Raw genomic sequence first — 22,108 nt, 5'->3', positions numbered from 1 at the left:
AGCTTACTGCTTGTTTAATTTTCATTCAAAGCCAGCACGGCCAAAAATTACGTTTTTCTTGCTGTTCGATATTTTATTGGAACATACAAATGCGAATAAATTTTCCATAAACCAAAGATCCATAAAAATTTATCAATATTTAAAATTTCATAATTGAATATTGAAACTCTTTACTATTACTTCCCCTCATCCAAAAACAGATCGTTGCCGCAAAAAGCAGTTATTCCCTTTTAAATCCTTTTTGACCTTGACATTAAAACAAGTTTTCATACTTAATATGAACTCCATACACGTTCTCCGTAGACATCATTAGAGTTCCGCATATGGTTTTCTCTATACCCATAATGGTTTGGCATAATGAGGTCTTATACAATGTCCCTAAACTATAGCAATAAAATTTCAACAAAAATTCAAATTGAATGGATATTCTTTCTTTGAAAGCCAAGTTACAAAAAAAACGAACTTGTAAAGTTTCTTGCATTCAATGTGCTTAAGCAAAGTGATGGTAGTGGCCTATTGTCAAGGTGGCACAAAGAGGGCGAAAAAATAGTTGATACTTTACAAATTCTCTACAACATATCCATTTTCCAAGAGTGTAGATGTTTACTATTCATCTCTTCTTCTACTAAAGGACTTTAATAGACTGCCAGCCATGCGGCAAGGTATGGTGAATGGAAGGCACAGTGGTTTCATTTGGTCCACGATTGATTTAAATGGAAATTTTGTGATAATCGAAATTTCATAGAAAATTCGATTATATCGATTATAGAAAATATGATTATAATCGATTTGTCAAAGAAAATTAGATGATGATCGAATTTTCATAGAAACTTTGAGAATAATCGAATTTGCATAAAAAAATATGACTGCAATTTTTGTCATAAAAAATTTTATGGTAATCGATTTGTTATAGAAAATTTGATAATCGGATTTTTATACCAAAATTTGTTGATAATCGAAATTTCACAGAAAATTTATCGATAATCGATTTTTCATAAAAATTTGATGATAATTGAATTTTTATAGAAATTTTGATGATACTCGAATAATCATAGAATATATGAAAATAATCGATTTGTCATAGAAAATTTGATGGTAGCTGAGTTGGCATAGAAATTTTGCGGATAATCGAATTTTCATAGAAATTTTGATTATCGAATTTACGTGGAATATATGAAGGTATTCGATAGGTTATAGAAAATTTGATGGTTATCGAGTTGGCATTGAAAATTTGATGATAATCGAATTTTTATAGAAAATTTTATGATAATCAAAAAATATTTTAAGATATTGAATTTTTATAGAAAATTTTAAGATAATCGAATTTTCATAGAAAATTTGATGAAAATCGAATTTTGATACAAAATTTGAATATAATTAAATTTTCAAAGAAAATTTGAAGATAACCGAATTTTCCTAGAAATTTTGATGACTATCGAAATTTCATAGAAAATTTGAAGATAATTGTACTTTCATAGAAAATTTGATGATAATTGAATTTTCATAGAAAATTTTAAGATAATAGAATTTTCATAGAAAATTTTAAGATAATCGAAGTTTCATAGAAAATTTTAAGATAATCGAATTTTCATAGAAATTTTGATGACAATCGAAATTTCACAGAAATTTTGATGACAATCGAAATTTCATAGAAATTTCATAGAAATGTTGATGATATTCGAGATTTCATAGAAAATTTGAAGATAATTGAATTTTCATAGAAAATTTGACGAAAATCGAATTTTTATAGGAAATTTGATGATCGAATTTTCATAGAAAATTTTAAGACAATCCAATTTTTATAGAAAATTTGATGAAAATCGAATTTTCATAGAAAATTTATCGGTAATCGAATTTTCATTGAAATTTTGAAGATAATCGAATTCATTGAAATTTTGATGACAATCGAAATTTCATAGAAATTTTGATAATAATCGAATTTTCGTAAACAATTTATTGATAATCGAATTTTCATAGAAAATTGACGAAAATCGAATTTTTATATAAAATATAATAATGGTCGAATTTTCATAGAAACTTTGAAGATAATCGAATTTTAATAGAAAATTTGATGGTAATCGAATTTTCATAGAAAATTTGAAGACAATCGAATTTTCACAGAAAATCTGAAGATAATCGAATTTTCTAAGACAATTTGAATATACTCGAATTTTTAAAGAAAATTTGAAGACAATCGTAATTTTATACAAATTTTGATGGTCATCAAATTTTCATAGAAAATTAGAAGAAAATGGAATTTTCAATGACAATTTTGTGATAATCGTATTTGCATAGAACATTTAAGATAATCGAATTTTCATAGAAAATTTGAAGATAATCGAGTTTTCATACAAATTTTTATGACAATCGAAATTTTATAGAAATTTTGATGACAATCGAAATTTCGTAGAAAATTTGAAGATAATTGTATTTTCATAGAAAATTAAACTTTAAAGATAATTGTATTTTCATAGAAAATTTGATGATAATCGAATTTTCATAGAAAATTTTAAGATAATCGAATTTGTATAGAAAATTTTAAGATAATCGAATTTGCATAGAAAATTTGAAAATAATCGAATTTTCATGGAAATTTTGAATATAATCGAATTTTCATGGAAATTTTGATGACAATCGAAATTTCATAGAAATTTTGATGATAGTCGAATTTTCATGGAAAATTTATTGATAATCGAATTTTCATACAAAATTTGACGAAAATCGAATTATCATAGAACATTTGAAGATAATCAAATTTTCATAGAAAATTTGATGACAATAGAATTTTTATAGAAAATTTGATGATAATTTTTATAAAAAAAAATTGACAATAATCCATTTTTCATAATAAATTTAATGATAATCGAATTAAAATAAAAAAAACTAATGTAAAACAAATACGTAATAAGCCAAGCATGTTTACATTCTTTTACATTGAATTCTCTTACATATTAAGGCGAAATATCGACAAATAAATAAATAAATAAAAACATAAAGACCTCGAGCTTGACTAATCATTTCATTATATATTGATAAAAGGTCGAATAAAAAGAAAATTAATAAATTAAAAAAACTAATAATAATTGAATTTTCATAGAAAATTTGACAATCATCGATTTTCATAGAAAATTTATTGATAATCGACTTTCACTAGAAAATTTATCGATAATCGAACTTTATTGATAACCGAATTTTCATATAAAATTTCATATAAATATAAAAAAAACGATAATCGAATTTTCATAGAAAATTTGAAGATAATGGAATTTTCATAGAAAATTTGAAGATAATGGAATTTTCATAGAAAATTTTAAGACAATGGATTTATCAAAGAAAATTTGAAGATAATCGAATTTTCATAGATAATTTGAAGATAATCGAATTTTCATAAAAAATTTATTGATAATCGAATTTTCTTAGAAAATGTTAACCCTCTAATGCCCAATCCAGCCTTTAGCGTGGCTTTGTTAAATCAGCAAGCTTTTAGTAAAACGCATCTTATGACTACAAAAATGAATAAAATACAAAGAAAACTTAGTTAAAACCAATCCAGAGGCTTTACAGTATATACTGAATTTTACCGTATAATTTTTTTCTTGTTTAGTTTTCTTTTTTTTGTGACGTTAACTTTGAATATTTAATCCGCTGGCAAAAAAATTCGGCCATTAGAGGGTTGAGTTAATCGAATTTTCATAGAAAATTTGAAGACAATCGAATTTTCACAGAAAATTTGAAGATAATCGAATTCTATAAGACAATTTGAATATAATCGAATTTTCAAAGAAAATTTTAATATAATGGAATTTTCAAAGAAAATTTGAAGACAATCATATTTTCATAGAAATTTTTATGGTAATCGAATTTTCATAGAAAATTTGAAGATAATCGAATTTTCATAGAAAATTTGAAGATAATCGAATTTTCATAAAAAATACAAGACAATTGAATTTTCATAAAAAATTTCAAGATAATTGAATTTTCATAAAAAATTTCAAGATAAATGAATTTTAATAGAAAATTTATTGATAATCGAATTTTAATAGATAATTTATCGATAATCAAATTTTCATAAAAAATTTATTGATAATCGAATTTTCTTAGAAAATTTGATGAAAATTGAATTTTTATAGAAAATTTGATGAAAATCGAATTTTTATAGAAAAATTTTTAAGATAATCGAATTTTCATTGAAAATATGAAGATAATCGAATTTTCATAGAAAATTTGAAGATAATCGAATTTTATCATAGAAAATTTGAAGATAATCGAATTGTATCTTCAAATTTTCTATGAAAATTCGATTATCAATAAATTTTCGATGAAAATTCGATTATTTTCAAATTTTCGATGAAAATTCGATTATGTTCAAATTTTCGATGAAAATTCGATTATTTTCAAATTTTCTATAAAAATTCGAATTTTATCAAATTTTCCATAAAAATACGAATTTCATCAAAGTTTCTAAGAAAATTCGATTATCAATAAATTTTTTATGAAAATTTGATTATCGATAAATTTTCTATGAAAATTCGATTATCGATAAATTTTCTATTAAAATTCGATTATCAATAAATTCTCTATGAAAATTCAATTATCTTGAAATTTTTTATGAAAATTCAATTATCTTAAAATTGTTTATGAATATTCGATTATCAACAACATTTCTATGAAAATTCGATTACCATAAAAATTTCTATGAAATTACGATTGTCTTCAAATTTTCTTGAAAATTCCATTATATTAAAATTTTCTTTGAAAATTCGATATATTCAAATTGTCTTATAGAATTCGATTATCTTCAAATTTTCTGTGAAAATTCGATTGTCTTCAAATTTTCTATGAAAATTCGATTTATATAAAAATTTTAAGAAAATCAAATTTTTATATAAAAATTTTTAAGATAATCGAATTTTCATAGAAATTTTGATGGTAATCGAATTTTCATAGAAAATTTGAAGATAATCGAATATTATCTTCAAATTTTCTATGGAAATTCGATTATCAATAAATTTTCGATGACAATTTGATTATCTTCAAATTTTCTATAAAAATTCGATTTTCATCAAATTTTCTATAAAAATTCGACTTTCATCAAATTTTCTATAAAAATTCGATTTTCATCAAATTTTCAAGAAAATAAGATTATTTTAAAATTTTCTATTAAAATTCGATTATCTTCAAATTTTCTATGACAATTCGATTATCAATAAATTAATCTATGAAAATTCAATTATCTTGAAATTTTTTATGAAAATTCGATTATCAACAACATTTCTATGAAATTTCGATTATCAACAACATTTCTATGAAATTTCGATTAACATCAAAATTACTATGAAATTTTGATTGTCATCAAAATTTCTATGAAAATTCGATTACCATCAAAATTTCTATGAAAATTCGATTATCTTCATATTTTCAATGAAAACTCGATTAACTGAAAAATTTTTATATAAAAATTCGATTATCTTAAAATTTTTATATAAATCGAATTTTCTTAGAAAATTTGATGAAAATTGAATTGAATAGAAAATTTAATGAAAATCGAAATGTTACAGAAAATTTGAAGATAATCGAATTTTCATCGAAAATTTATTGATAATCGAATTTTCATAGAAAATTTGAAGATAATATTCTATTATCTTCAAATTTTCTATGAAAATTCAATTACCATCAAAATTTCTATGAAAATTCGATTATCTTAATATTTTCAATGAAAATTCAATTATCTTAATATTTTCAATGAAAATTCAATTATCTTAAAAATTTTTATATAAAAATTTGATTTTCTATTGAAATTCGATTATCATAAAACTGTTCGATTATCATTAAAATTTCCATTTCTAATTCGATTATCAATAAATTTTCGATGAAAATTTGATTATCTTAAAATTTTCTATAAAAAATCGTTTTCATCAAATTTTCTAAGAAAATTCTATTTATATAAAAATTTTAAGGTAATTTTTAAGATAATCGAATTTTCATAGAGAATTTGAAGATAATAGAAATTTCATAGGCAATTTTATGATAATCGAAATTTCATAGAAATTTTTAAATTTAGAAAATTTATTGATAATCGAATTTTTATAGAATATTTAGTGATAATCGAATTTTCATAGAAAATTTTAAGATAATTGAATTTTCAAAGACAATTTGAAGATAATCGAATTTTCGTAGAAAATTTGATGATAATCGAAATTTCATAGAAAAATTATCCATAATCGAATTTTTATAGAAAATATGATTATAATCGATTTGTCAAAGAAACGTAGATTATTATAGAATTTTCATAGAAAATTTGAAGATAGTCGATTTTTGTATAGAAATTTGGTTGATAATCGATTTTTTACCAATATTAGTTGGATGCCCACTGTATTTTAAAGGGTAACAATTTCGTTATTCTAACCTCACATTTGGAGTCTGTCCCATTAAGATGGAGAAACATCTTCAGTACCAACAACAAATTCACCTGGCTTTAATATCCATGGCATTCAAATGGCTTTCACAACTTTCGTTTTATATGTAAAACAGGTGAAGATTTGCTTTTAACGCATAGTGCCCCGTAAAAAAACAAAAGCAGAATTTTAATAAAATATATTTTTGTGGTTTTGCTATTCAGATTACAATATAGGGTTGTATTCATTGTTCGTCCCTTTTGCACTATTACGGCCATATTTTTCATAACCCACTTTAATCCATTACATTTCGACTAAAGCCGATTTCAGTAACAGGACATTAGCTAAAATGTAGACCATCATTTGCATGCTTGCTTGTACATTACATCTTTCCCAAGGGTGGTGTGATGAAACCGGAGGAAATAAATAAAATAGCCACGAGAAGAAGGATCATGGCATAATGTTGTTAAAAATTAAAATAAATTAATGGTTGGACGAAGAAGCCATTTTAAAAAAGGAAACATGATCCCCGTCCCATTAGAGGCGATAATAGAAAAGTGAAACCTTGCATCAATTCATGTTACAAGATGTTTTTTTCAGTTCTTTTTCTTCTAGTTTAAATGAACTTAAGTATAAAATCGTGTTAGATTCTGCGTGCTTGGATTATTTCTTAGGAATTTTATATGTTTCGTTTTTTGCTTTCAATAAAAATGTAGATTCAATCAAATGGTGGAAAGCTGTCATTGCATTCAAAGATGAATGTAATCGTTTTTAAGGATTATAAAACTTGATTTATCTTCATAAATATTATAATACTTACGATTACAAAATTACTCAAATTTGATCTTGTAACGATGTTAGTTTTGCCACAGAAAATAAATAATTAAATTATTTTAAAAAGGCTTATCTTCAATTGTAAAATATTTCATTTGGTGTGAACATGTTTTATATCATCTTGGTGATCTAAGAACGAGTCACATATCACTTCCAAGTAAGATTTCAAAATTTTTCCATTGCCTTAAATTTAATGAAAAACATCTTCCCTTAGTCTCTGCTCGGGCGCCACTGTAGTAGCGATTGATTCCTGAACTCGATTTCAATTATAAACTAAATGATAAACCAAACCTGTTTGTTTTTGATTAAACTTGTAAAAATATCAACGTGATACTGATAATGGGACCGAGTTTTCTTGAATTCAGAATCTACTCGATTCAATTATTCCGATTTACGCTTCTTTAAATGTGCATCCCAAATTAAAGCGACTGGCGAGACAATCGTCGCCTTTTTCAGAGCACGTTCGCCGGCTGAAGTTTATGGTTTGTGCCAGTGGATGAAGTTGACGCAGAAACTCTTTGGCTTAAACAATTTAGCAGTTGCGCTTTAGCATGGGCGGAACAAATGCGGCCTCTAATTCAGGAAGAATATAAGTCTCAGCTATCTCATTCACGTTTGATACTATTATACTCTGAGGAAAGATACTATTAAAGGGTGATAAGGTCAAAATTTGGTCAATATAAACTTGACGTATTTCTTTCAATTTTGCATTTAAAAAACCTGAAGAATGTTGCTCCTATTTTAATTTTGGAATTCAGCGTATCAAAATTTTGCTCGCGCATCGCGAAAATCCGAGCTACTCGCACGCAAAGCTGGCAAAATCGCTAAAAGTTGCCAAATCAACCGTTACAAATGTAATTAAAGTGTTTGGGGAACGTTTGTCGACAGCCAGGAAGTCTGGATCGGGGGGAAATCGAAAACCGGAAGCCGCTGAGACGACAAAGAGAGTTGCCGGTAGTTTCAAGCGAAACCCTAACCTCTCTCGCCGAGATGCCGCAAATAAGCTGGGTGTATCGTCTACAACCGTGCATCGAGCCAAAAAACGAGCCGGACTATCGACTTACAAGAAGGTAGTGACTCCAAATCGCGATGATAAACAAAATACGACGGCCAAAGCGCGATCCCGGAGGCTGTACACGACGATGCTGACGAAGTTTGACTGCGTGGTAATGGACGACGAAACCTACGTCAAAGCCGACTACAAGCAGCTTCCGGGACAGGAGTTTTATACGGCAAAAGGTAGGGGAAAGGTAGCAGATATTTTCAAGCACATAAAACTGTCAAAGTTCTCAAAGAAATATCTGGTTTGGCAATCCATCTGTACCTATGGCTTGAAAAGCAGCACTTTCATAGCTTCCGGGACTGTCAACCAAGAAATTTACGTGAAAGAGTGTTTGAATAAACGTCTGCTGCCTTTCCTGAAGAAACACGGTTGTTCCGTACTGTTTTGGCCGGATTTGGGATCTTGCCATTACGGTAAAAAGGCCATGGAGTGGTACGCCGTCAACAACGTGCAGGTGGTTCCCAAGGACAAGAACCCTCCCAATACGCCAGAGCTCCGCCCAATTGAGAAATACTGGGCTATTGTCAAGCGGAACCTAAAGAAGACCAAAAAAAAACTGCTAAGGACGAGCAGCAGTTCAAGGCAAATTGGTTTTCTGCGGCGAAGAAGGACAAGGTGGCTGTACAAAATCTGATGGCAGTTGTCAAGCGTGAGGCCCGGTAATTCGGATTTGGAAAAGCGAAAGCCTAACTGAATATTTTTCCTGAATTTTATACTAATTGAACTTGAAAAAGAAATTTAATTTGATTTTTTAAATAAACGACTTCACCGATTTACACGCGTTTTCCCTTGACCAAATTTTGAGCGTATCACCCTTTATACTTTGAGGATAATATAAGAAAAGAATTCATCAGAGACCGAAAAATCGAAGGATAAGAATCACTGTTCACACCATCCAAATGCTCTTTCATTTCGCCAATATTGTTATTATTCCTTCTATTTGTTTTGGAATTCTAAGACCCTCTGAATTTCACAAACTGCTTATTCGTCTCGTGATTATTTCTTTAATATCGGTATTGTTCTTTCAAAATTCTTCTAGAATTCACGAATACTCTCGCTTTCACAAACTCCTGATTCTTTTAAATGTTGAACTCTTGATACTTCGAGTTTAATCAATAAGATCTTCGGGTCTGCCATTCTACCATACAGAAGTTCGAATCAGTAGTTCAACTACTGAGATCTTCGGGTCTCCAATTTAACTATTGATATCTTCCTATTTACAATTTTATCGCTGACATCTCTCCGATCTTCAGTTCAGTAACAGAGATCTTCGGGTTTGTAATGCAGTTAATGAGAACTTTAGGTTAGGTTAGGTGGCAGCCCGATGTATCAGACTCACTTAGACTATTCAGTCCATTGTGATACCACAGTGGTGAACTTCTCTCTTATCACTGAGTGCTGCCTGATTCCATGTTAAGCTCAATGACAAGGTACCTACTTTTTATAGCCGAGTCCGAACGGCGTTCCAATTTGCAGTGAAACCACTTAGAGTAGCTTTGAAACCCTCAGAAATGTCACCAGCATTACTGAGGTGGGATAATCCATCGCTGAAAAACTTTTTGGTGTTCGGTCGAAGCAGGAATCGAACCCACGACATGTGTATACAAGGCGTTCATGCTAACCATTGCACCACGGTGGCTCCCTAATGAGAATTTTGGTTCTGCAGTTCAGTCACTGATATTTTCGGGCTTGGGATTCGTATTTACAATTCAGTCACTGACATCCTTCGGTTATGCAGTTCAGTTACTGAGGTATTCTGTTCGGTTCGGTCGTTCAATCAATGAGATCTTTTGACCAGCAGTTCAGTATCTGAGATCTTTGGATATGGAGTTAGGTCAATGAAATCTTGGGATTTTCAGTTCGATCACAAAGAAATTCGGTTAGGTAATCCAAGCACTGAGATATTCAGATCTGCAATTCAACCACTGGCATCTTTCGGATCTTCAATTTAATCACTGAGATTGAGTCAGCAGTCATTAAGATCTTGGAATGTACAATTCAATCATTGATACCTTCGTATTTATAATTCAATCGCTGACACCTTCAGCTTAGTCACTAAGATCTTGGGATCCGTAATTCAGTCTTTGAGATATTTTAGTCAACAGTTCAGTCACTGAGATCTTTGGATCTACAGTTCGTTCACTGAGGTATCCGGTTAATTAATTCAATCACTGCGATAATAGTGTCTACAGTTCAGTCACTCAAAATTTTGGATCATCGGCAAGATCTCTGAGATATTCGGTTAGGTAGTAACATATATAACAGGTTGGCTGATAAGTCCCCGGTCCAACAAAGAAACACACATTTTTTGCCAAAATTCGTTTTTATACCCTGCGCCACACTGTGGAACAGGGTATTATAAGTTAGGGCATATGTTTGTAACACCCAGAAGGAGACGAGATAGACACATGGTGTCTTTGGCAATAATGCTCAGGGTGGGTCCCTGAGTCGATATAACCATGTCCGTCTGTCCGTCCGTCCGTCTGTTTGTGATCAAAGTCTAGGTCGCAATTTAAGTCCAATCGCCTTGAAATTTGGCACATGTTCCTAATTTGGGTCAGAATAGAACCCTATTGATTTTGGAAGAAATCGATTCAGATTTAGATATAGCTCCCAAATATATCTTTCGCCCGATATGCACTAATATGGACCCAGCAGCCAGAGTTTTATACCGATTTGCTTGAAATTTTGTACAAATATAACACTTAGTCGTGTAGTCAAGTGTGCAAAATTTGATTGAAATCGGTTCAGATTTAGATATAGCTCCCATATATATCTTTCGCCCGATATGGACTTATATGGCCCCAGAAGCCAGATTTTTGGCCGAATTTGGTTGACATTTTGCACTAAGAGTACAATTAGTAGTATAGTCAAGTGTGCAAAATTTGATTGAAATCGGTTCAGATTTAGATATAGCTCCCATATATATCTTTCGCCCGATATGGACTAATATGGTCCTAAAAGCCAGAGTTTTGGCCCAATTTAGTTGAAATTTTGTACAGGGAGTAGATTTAGCATTGTAGCTATGTGTGCCAATTTTTGGTTGAAATCGATTCAGATTTAGATATAGCTTCCATATATATCTTTCGCCCGATATGGACTAATATGGTTCTAGAAGCCAGAGTTTTGGCCCAATTTGTTTGAAATTTTGCACTAGGAGTACAATTAGTAGTGCAGTTAAGTGTGCAAAATTTGATTGAAATCGGTTCAGATTTAGATATAGCGCCCATATATCTTTCGTCCGATATGGACTAATATGGTTCTAGAAGCCAGAGTTTTGGCCGAATTTGGTTGAAATTTTGCACAGGGAGTAGATTTAGCATTGTAGCTATGCGTGCCAAATTTGATTGAAATCGGTTCAGATTTATATATAGTTTTCGCCCGATTTACACTCATATGACCACAGAGGCCAATTTTTTACTCCGATTTGGTTGAAATTTTGCACAGGGAGTAGCATTAGCATTGTAGCTATGCGTGCCTAATTTGGTTGAAATCGCTTCAAATTTAGATATAGCTCCCATATATATGTTTTTCTGATTTCGACAAAAATGGTCAAAATACCAACATTTCCCTTTTAAAATCGCCTCTGCTTAGTCGAAAACTTGTAAAAAGGACTGCAATTTTCCTTATCATCAAATACATATATATCGAGCGATAATCATAAAAAAAAAAACTTTTGCGAAGTTTCCTTAAAATTGCTTCAGATTTAAATGTTTCCCATATTTATATTATATATGGATCTACAAGGTGGTGCAGGGAATAATATAGTCGGTCCCGCCCATCTTTAGACTTTCCTTACTTGTTATTATTTAACATAGTTCCCTTCAAGAGCGATACAACGATTATAACGACCTTCCAATTTTTTGATACCATTTTGGTAGTACTCCTTCGGTTTTGCCTCAAAATAGGCCTCAGTTTCGGCGATCACCTCTTCATTGCAGCCAAATTTTTTCCCTGCGAGCATCAGACCGGGGACTTATCAGCCAACCTGTTATTCCGGTCAGCAATTCAATTACTGACATCTTTCGATCTTTCACTTCAATCAGTGAGGTCTTTGTGTAAGAAGTACAATCACTGAGATTTTCGGGCTGCAATTCAACCATTGATACCTTCGTATCTGATAATTCAATCACTGACATCTTCAGATCAAGCACTATGATCTTCGGATCCGCAATTCAATCTCTAAGATCTTTTGGTCAGAAGTTCAGTCACTCAAATCTTGGAATCTGAAATTCTTTCGGTTAGGTAATCCAATCACTTAGATATTCCTTTCTGCAATTGTATCACTGACATTTTTCGGGCCTTCAGTTCATTCTCATAGGATCTACAGTTCCGACACTGAGGTCTTTGGGTCTGCAGGTAAGTCACTATAATTTTCGGGTCTTCAGTTCAATCACTAAGATATTCGGGTCTGCAATTCAACCATTGATATATTCCGGTCAGCAATTCAATCACTGACATCTTTCGATCCTTCACTTTAATCAGTGAGATCTTTGAGTAAGAAGTACAATCACTGAAATCTTCGGGCTGCGATTCAACCATTGGCACCTTCATATCTGATAATTCAATCACTGACATCTTCAGATCAGTCACTATGATCTTCGCAATTCAATCTCTGAGATCTTTTGGTCAGAAGTTCAGTCACTCAAATTTTGGAATCTGAAATTCTTTCGGTTAGGTAATCCAATCACTTAGATATTCCGGTCTGCAATTGTATCACTGGCATTTTTCGGGCCTTCAGTTCATTCTCATAGGATCTACAGTTCCGACACTGAGGTCTTTGGGTCTGCAGGTAAGTCACTATAATTTTCGGGTCTTCAGTTCAATCACTAAAATATTCGGGTCTGCAATTCAACCATTGATACCTCCGTATTTATAATTCAATATTTGACTTCTTTCGAGCAATTAATTCAGCCACCAAAATCCTCGGATCTGCAGTTCATTCACTGAGATCTTAATAATAATGGCTACAGTTTTGGCACTAAGATGATCTCGGATCTGTAGTTGAGTCACACATATATTCGGTTCGGTTCTTGGGGCCTGCAATTCAACCATTAATACCTTCGCATTTAAAATTGACTCTCTGACAACGTTAGGATTTGCAGTTCAGTCAGTGAAGTCTTTGGGTCTGAAGTTTAATCGTAATCAACAAACGGACGGACGGACGGACGGACGGACGGACGGACGGACATGCTCAGATCGACTCAGAATTTCACCACGACCACGAATATATATATACTTTATGGGGTCTTAGAGCAATATTTTGATGTGTTACAAACGGAATGACAAAGTTTTATACCCTACACCATCCTACGGTGGAGGGTATAAAAAAGAAACAACTTTGAAGAATTTTGTTATTATGGACCCAATACGGTCGAAGTGGAAACCAATTCCTTTCCACAAATTAATGTCATTTTCCATAACCTAATCTAACCAAATAATCATCTACAATGAATTCATCAGATTCCGTATGCATCAGTTCCCGATCATTACCCCACTACAATAAGGATGATTAAGATTATAATCAGCTCTGTCTTATTTATTTAAATTTTAAGTAATTCAATCTAATAAATATACGGATGGAATAACGCATAACAATTCATCTATCAACATCAAGGATAAAATATATCCCAACACATAACAATATGTCTTCTATTTAAACTCCCCCCCTTTTTAACAGAGTTTACTCCACAAGTAGTTATTTCTTACAGACAATCATATCTTTGGCATCGATTCCTTTCGTTCGTAGCGTCGTCGCCATGAGGACTCACCAGCACACACTTGTTGAAGATTTTTTGAAATGAAATGAAAGCAACCAGAGATTATAAATTAAATTTAATTGGATTTTCAAGTTGTTATGTGTCTGCCCCAGGCAGGCAGACGAAATCATATAATATATACCATAGTAGTTGTAAAATTCCTTACAGCCAACAGACCAACACCCACACTCTTAAACTTCATCCATGTAAGGGAAACCATGACAGTATATAAATTTATATAATGAAATTTATTTAGTTGTTAGTTGGTATCCTATTCTCCTTATGTGTGTGTGTGTGTGTAATCGAAGAATAGAAGATACAATTTTGTGGGCAGTTGTTGGACAAATTGATTTCATTGATATGCAAAAATTAAATGGGCTTGAGTTTTGTGAGATTTTGTATCTATGATCCCACAAAAGGATTATTGTATTTTATTACAATATTACATTTTATTTTTAATTTGAAATAGGAAGATTTCCCAAAAGAATGTAATCTGGCTAATCGAAATATTGTCAATAAATATTTCATATTTCATTTTAGCCATACTAGAATTTTTTGGAATTTTTAGGATAGGGATTCTAGGGGTCTAGAAGGCAAAACGAAATATTCGTAAAAATTGTATTCTCAACGAAAAAAAATATTGACTTAATACGTAGGACTATGCAACGTAGTTGCTAGGACACAAATATTACGTAATATACATTTCTTACAAAAAAAAAAAAAAACAAGTATATACAGTAGTAAGTCCGGCCGGGCCGAATCTTAAATACCCACCACCATGAATCACATATAATAGTTTACTTTGAAAACTTTTCGTGGTGGCGGGTTATCGTACTTGATAATATATAAAACTAGCGTAAACCGGCCCACTTCGCTGCGCCTTCCGAAGTGTTTTTGTAGGAACATTTTGCGTTAACTTAGTCAACCATATCCTACGTGCTGAAAAGAAATTCGTAAAGATTTGAATTCTTTCAAACAAATCGGACTACTTGCTTTTTCGTTTATAGGTACAAGTACGACGGATATACATATGTAAAACGGTTCGTCTTAAAAAATGTCGGGGAGAGGGTGTACCCTCCTTTCCACCAAATTTTTTAAATAATTTTTTGTATTCAAGTAGTTGGACAATTTTCTATATTTCTTGTGAATTTTAAGTGTGGTTTGTCAAGGAAAGGTATCCATATCTGAAAATTAAGCACTACACACAAAAATTTTTTTTCTGATTCAATCACCAAATTAATTGATCCAATTAATTTTTTAATTGAAATGTCTTCAATCACGAAAATGATAGTATCAATCACAGTTTTAATTGGGCATAGAAAAAATTCTTGATTAAAAAATTAATTGATTTTTTTCAGCAAATTTCAATTAATTTTTTAATTGATTCAATTAAAAATTTAATTGATGTTGATTGCAAAACTCAAATAATTTATTAATTAAAAAAGGTAACTATATTTAATTACTTTCTGAATTGGCTTAAAGTTTTTATTTGGATTAACAAATGATTGGTTGAAATACATTTTTCATTAAAACTTAAAAAAAAAATCAGCACTTTTTATACCCTCCATCATAGGATGGGGGTATATTAACTTTGTCATTCCGTTTGTAACACATCGAAATATTGCTCTAAGACCCCATAAAGTATATATATTCTGGGTCGTGGTGAAATTCTGAGTCGATCTAAGCATGTCCGTCCGTCCGTCCGTCCGTCCGTCCGTCCGTCTGTTGAAATCACGCTAACTTCCGAACGAAACAAGCTATCGACTTGAAACTTGGCACAAGTAGTTGTTATCGATGTAGGTCGGATGGTATTGAAAATGGGCCATATCGGTCCACTTTTACGTATAGCCCCCATATAAAGGGACCCTCAGATTTGGCTTGTGGAGCCTCTAACAGAAGCATATTTCATCCGATCCGGCTGAAATTTGGTATATGGTGTTGGTATATGGTCTCTAACAACCATGCAAAAATTGGTTCATATCGGTCCTTAATTATATATAGCCCCCATATAAACCGATCCCAGATTTGGCTTGTGGAGCCTCTAACGGGAGCATATTTCATCCGATCCGATTGAAATTTCGTATATGGTGTTGGTATATGGTCTCTAACAACCATGCAAAAATTGGTCTACATCGGTTCGTAATTATATATAGCCCCCATATAAACCGATCCCCAGATCTGGCTTGCGAAGCCTAAAAGTGAAGTAAATTTCATCCGATCCGGCTGAAATTTGGTACATGGTGTTGGTATATGGTCTCTAACAACCATGCAAAAATTGGTCCACATCGGTCCATAATTATATATAGCCCCCTTATAAACCGATCCCCAGATTTGGCTTGCGAAGCCTAAAAGAGAAGTAAATTTCATCCGATCCGGCTGAAATTTGGTACATGGTGTTGGTATATGGTCTCCAACAACCATGCAAAAATTGGTCCATATCGGTCCTTAATTAGATATAGCCCTCATATAAACCGATCCCCAGATTTGGCTTGTGGAGCCTCTAAGAGAAGCATATTTCATCCAATCCGGATGAAATTTGATACATGGTGTTGGTATATGGTCTCTAACAACCATGCAAAAATTGGTCCATATCGTTTCTTAATTAGATATAGCCCCCATATAAACCGATCCCCAGATTTGGCTTGCGGAGCCTCAAAGAGAAGCAAATTTCATCCGATCAGGCTGAAATTTGGTACATGGTGTTGGTATATGGTCTCTAACAATCATGCAAAAATTGGTCCACATCGGTCTATAATTATATATAGCCCCCATATAAACCGATCCCCAGATTTGGCTTGCGGAGCCTCAAAGAGAAGCAAATTTCATCCGATCAGGCTGAAATTTGGTACATGGTGTTGGTATATGGTCTCTAACAACCATGCAAAATTTGTCCACATCGGTTCATAATTATATATAGCCCCCATATAAACCGATCCCCAGATTTGGCTTGCGAAGTCTCCAAGAGAAGCAAATTTCATCCAATCCGGTTGTAATTTGGAACATGGTGTTAGTATATGATATTTAACAACCGTGCCAGAATTGGTCCATATCGGTCTATAATTATATATAGCCCCCATATAAAACGTTCTCCAGATTTGACCTCCGGAGCCTCTTGGAGGAGCAAAATTCATTCGATCCGGTTCAAATTAGGAACGTGGTGTAAGTATATGGTCACTAACAACCATACCAAAATAGGTCCAATCACACACAAAATGGTCCATATCGGTTCATAATCATGGTTCCCACTAGAGCCAAAAATAATCTACCAAAATTTTATTTCTATAGAAAATTTTGTCAAAATTTTATTTCTATAGAATTTTTTTTTTCAAATTTTATTCGGTTCATAATCATGGTTGCTACTCAAGCCAAAAATAATCTACCAAGATTTTATTTCTATAGAAAATTTTGTCAAAATTTTATTTTTGTAGAAATTTTGTGAACATTTTCTTTCTATAGAAAATTTTGGGAAAATTTTTATTTCTATAGAAAATTTTGTGAAAATTTTATTTCTATAGACAATTTTATTAAAATTTTATTTCTGTAGAAAATTTTGTCAAAATTTTATGTCTATTTTGTCAAACTGAATTATATACGTATTGGATCGATCTTTTTTTTTTTTGATTTAATATATACCACGTATGGACTTACATACAATTTATAAGATGGTGTTAGGAGGTTTTAAGATACCTTGCCATCGGCAAGCGTTACCGCAACTTAAGTAATTCGATTGTGGATGGCAGTGTTTAGAAGAAGTTTCTACGCAATCCATGATGGAGGGTACATAAGTTTCGGCCTGGCCGAACTTACGGCCGTATATACTTGTTTTAACTGAATTAGTCTTCCGAATTTGATTAAAAAGTTAATTGTGTCAATTAATTTTTTAATTAAAAATTTTAAAATGTTCAATCATTGACTTAATTAACTTAATTTTCTATCATGATTAAAAAGTTAATTGTATCAATTAATTTATTAATTGAAAAAATTTTCAACTTCAATTAACTTTTAATTGGAGATATTTTGGTGATATTTTTTTCTGTGTATATTATAATAACATACAAAGAATTACTGTTTCCCATTCAATAAATCGGAAAAGCAAAAGTTGTAAAAAAATTTGCCACATTAACATTTGCTAAAATGTTGGCTGTCAATTTCATGTAAATTTAAGTTCTTTACTAAAAAGAAGTCTGACAGAAGCCTGTGCAAAAATCATAAAATTATGTACCAAGTTCCCATTTACGGACAACCCTCTACTTTCAATTTAAGAAAAAAAAAACGGACAAAAGGGAAGCCTCTCCCCAACTTCGCTCCACTCCGACCTGATATCGGACTATCACGTACCCTATATTAATTTCACAACTACTCAATGGTCCCTATAATTTCTCTCGAAGTAAATCGACAAAGTTTATTTCAATTTTCCCCTTCCCCAACCAGATATCGAAAAATCATATACTAATTTAAAAATCATGTATAAATTTAATCACCTCCTCCCACGTTCCCTGTAAATTTCAAGTAGATCGGAGATGTTTAAATTTTGCTCTATTGTTTTAAAGGGACGTCACTTTTCCCGATACAATATCGACAAACACCGCAATGAATAGCACACCTAACCTTCTCTGAAAATTCTTGAAACTTTCCTTCAAGTGTGGGGCAAGGAAGGTTGCCTATTCGTTCATAACCTTTCCCCACTGCCTTTGTAAATTTCAAGAAAACTTAAGAATTTTTGTTTTTTGCAGTTTTAGAGGAGGACCTCCTCCCCGACCAAATATCGAAAAGTGATGTAGCGTATCTTTTGCAAACGTCCCAGAAAATGTCAAGCAAATTATAAGCCCAAAATGGCGGCCCCTCTTCCGTCCAAATATCACAAAATCAGGTATCAACTATTAATATCGTAACCTCTCCCCAGTCCTCTGTAAATTTAACTCAGTAACTCGGTAAAGTTTAATTGTTTCTCTGTATGTACTCATTATTTTTATTAAAAAATCAGGAACCTGGAAAATTGGAAAAAAAACTACGGATTCTAGAAGCCCAAGAAGTAAATTTGGGATATCGGTCTATATGGGGGCTACATCAATACATGGACCGATACACCCCATTTTCAGCACACCTATTTGAGGTCATGAAATACCTCTAGATTTCAAATTTCAGGCACATCGGACAGTAAATACAATTTCTAGAAGCCCAAGAAATAAAGTCGAGAGATCGGTCTATATGGGGGCTATACCAAAACATAGACCGATACACCCCATTTTCGCCACACCAATTTATGGTCCTAAAATACCTCTAGGTTTTCAATTTCAGGCAAATCGGATAGAAAATACGGTTTCTAGAGATCCAAGAAGCAAAATATGGGGGCCATGCCAAAACATGGACCGAAAGTCACCATTTTCACCACACCTTTTGATGGTCCTAAAATATCTCTAGATTTCTAATTTTATGCAAATTGGACGGTTTTTATACGCTCAAGACTCTAAATCGGGAGGTCGGTTTATATGGGGACTATATCAAAACTTGGACCGATATAGCCCATCTTTGAACTTGATCTGCCTGCAAACAAAATACGACGCCAAATTTCAGAACGATAGCGCCATTATTGAAGGCTGTAGCGTGATTACAACAGACAGACAGACGGACATACTTATATCGTCTCAGAATTTCTTCCTGATACAGAATATATATACTTTATAAAGTCGGAAATTTCGATGTGTTACAAACGGAATGAAAAACTTATTATATACCCATCACCATTCACTACTCGAACACAAAAATATCTAATTGTCATTTTACCAAAAAAAAAAACACGAAACAAGTAAAAGTATAATTTCCTCAATTTTCTTCATATAGAAAATTTTGTCAAAATTCTATTTCTATATAAAATTTTATTTCTATAGAAAATTTTTTCAAAATTTTACTTTTGTAGAATATTTTCTTAAAATTTTATTCTCTTGAAAATTTTCTCAAAATTTCGAAAATTGTGGATAATCCTACTTCTATAGAAAATTTGTCAAAAAAAAATTTTTTGTATAGAAAATTTTGTCAAAATTTTCTTTGTATAGAAAATGTTGTCAATTAATTTCTATAGAAAATTTTGTCAAAATTTTATTTCTAAAGAAAATTTTGTCAAAATTTTATTTGTATAGAAAATTTTGTAAAAATTTTCTTTGTATAGAAAATTTGGTCAAAATTTTATTTCTATAGAAAATTTTATCAAAATTTTATTTCTAAAGAAAACTTGTCAAATTTTATTTCTATAGAAAATTTTGTCAAATTTTATTTCTATAGAAAATTTTGTCAAAATTTTATTTCTATAGAAAATTTTGTCAAACTGTTATACCTATCGAAAATTTTGTAAAAATGTTAACCCTACAAAAAATTTGGCCAAGATTTAATTTCTATAGAAAATTTTCTCACAATTTTATTTTTATAGAAAATTTTGTCAAATTTTATTTCTATAGAAAAATTTGTCAAAATTTTATTTCTATAGAAAATTTTGTCAAAATGTTATCTCACAATTTTATTTTAATAGCAAATTTTCTCAAAATTTTATTTCTATAGAAAAGTCTTTCAATTTTTTTTAGAAAGTTTTTAGAAAGTCAAAATATTATTTCTATGGAAAATTTTATCAAAATTTTATTTCTATAGAAAATTTCGTCAACATTTTATTTCTATAGAAAATTTTGTCAAAATTTTATTTCTATAGAATTTTGTCAAAATTTTATTTCTAAAGAAAATTTTGTCAAAATTTTATTTGCAACATATAGAAAATTTTGTCAAAATTTTTTTTGTATAGAAAATTTTGTCAATATTCTATAGAAAATTTTGTCAAATTTCATTTCTATAGAAAATTTTGTCAAAACTTTATTTCTATAGAAAATTTTGTCAAAATATTATACCTATCGAAAATTTTGTAAAAATTTTATCCCGATAAACAATTTGGCCAAGTTTTTATTTCTACAGAAAATTTTCTCACAATTTTATTTTTATAGAAAATTTTCTCAAAATTTTATTTGTACAGAAAAGTCTTTAAATTTTTTTAGAAAGTCAAAATATTATTTCTATGGAAAATTTTATTAAAATTTTATTTCTATAGAAAATTTTGTCAACATTTTATTTCTATAGAAAATTTTGTCAAAATTTTATTTCTATAGAAAATTTTGTCAAAATTTTATTGCTATAGAAAATTTTGTCAAAATTTTATTGCTATAGAAAATTTTTCAAAATTTTATTTCTATAGAAAATTTTGTAAAAAATTTATCCCTATAGAAAATTTGGGCAAGATTTCGTTTCTATAGAAAATGTTCTCACAATTTTAGTTTTATAGAAAATGTTCTCAAAATTGTATTTCTATAGAAAAGACTTTCAATTTTTTTTTAGAAAGTTTTTAGAAAGTCAAAATTTTATTTCTATAGAAAATTTCGTCAACATTTTATTTCTATAGAAAATTTTGTCAAAATTTTATTTTTGTAGAATATTTTCTCAAAATTTTAAAAATTGTGGAAAATCCTATTTCTATAGAAAATTTTGTCAAAATTTTATATCTAAAGAAAATTTTGTCAAAATTTTATTTGTATAGAAAATTTTGTCAAAATTTTATTTGTATAGAAAATTTTGTCAATTTTTTTTTTTGTATAGAAAATTTTGTGAATTTTTTTGTGTATAGAAAATTTTTTCAATATTTTATTTCTATAGAAAATTTTGTCAAAATGTTATCCCTATCGAAAATTTTGTCAAAATTTTATCTCTATAGAAAATTTGGCCAAGATTTTATTTCTATAGAAAATTTTCTCACAGTTTTTTGTCAAATTTTATTTCTATAGAAAATTTTATCAAAATTTTATTTCAATAGAAAATTTTGTCAAAATGTTATCCCTATCGAAAATTTTGTCAAAATTTTATCCCTATAGAAAATTTGGCCAAGATTTTATTTCTATAGAAAATTTTCTCACAGTTTTATTTTTATAGAACATTTTTGTCAAAATTTTATTTCTATAGAAAAGTTTTTCAATTTTTTTTTAGGAAGTTTTTAGAAAGTCAAAATATTATTTCTATGGAAAATTTTA

This window comes from Haematobia irritans, chromosome 3 (genome assembly GCF_050003625.1).
Source record: "Haematobia irritans isolate KBUSLIRL chromosome 3, ASM5000362v1, whole genome shotgun sequence".
In the NCBI taxonomy this organism is placed as follows: Eukaryota; Metazoa; Arthropoda; class Insecta; order Diptera; family Muscidae; genus Haematobia; species Haematobia irritans.
The sequence above is the reverse complement of the archived record's forward strand: the minus strand, read 5'-3'. Positions refer to the sequence as shown.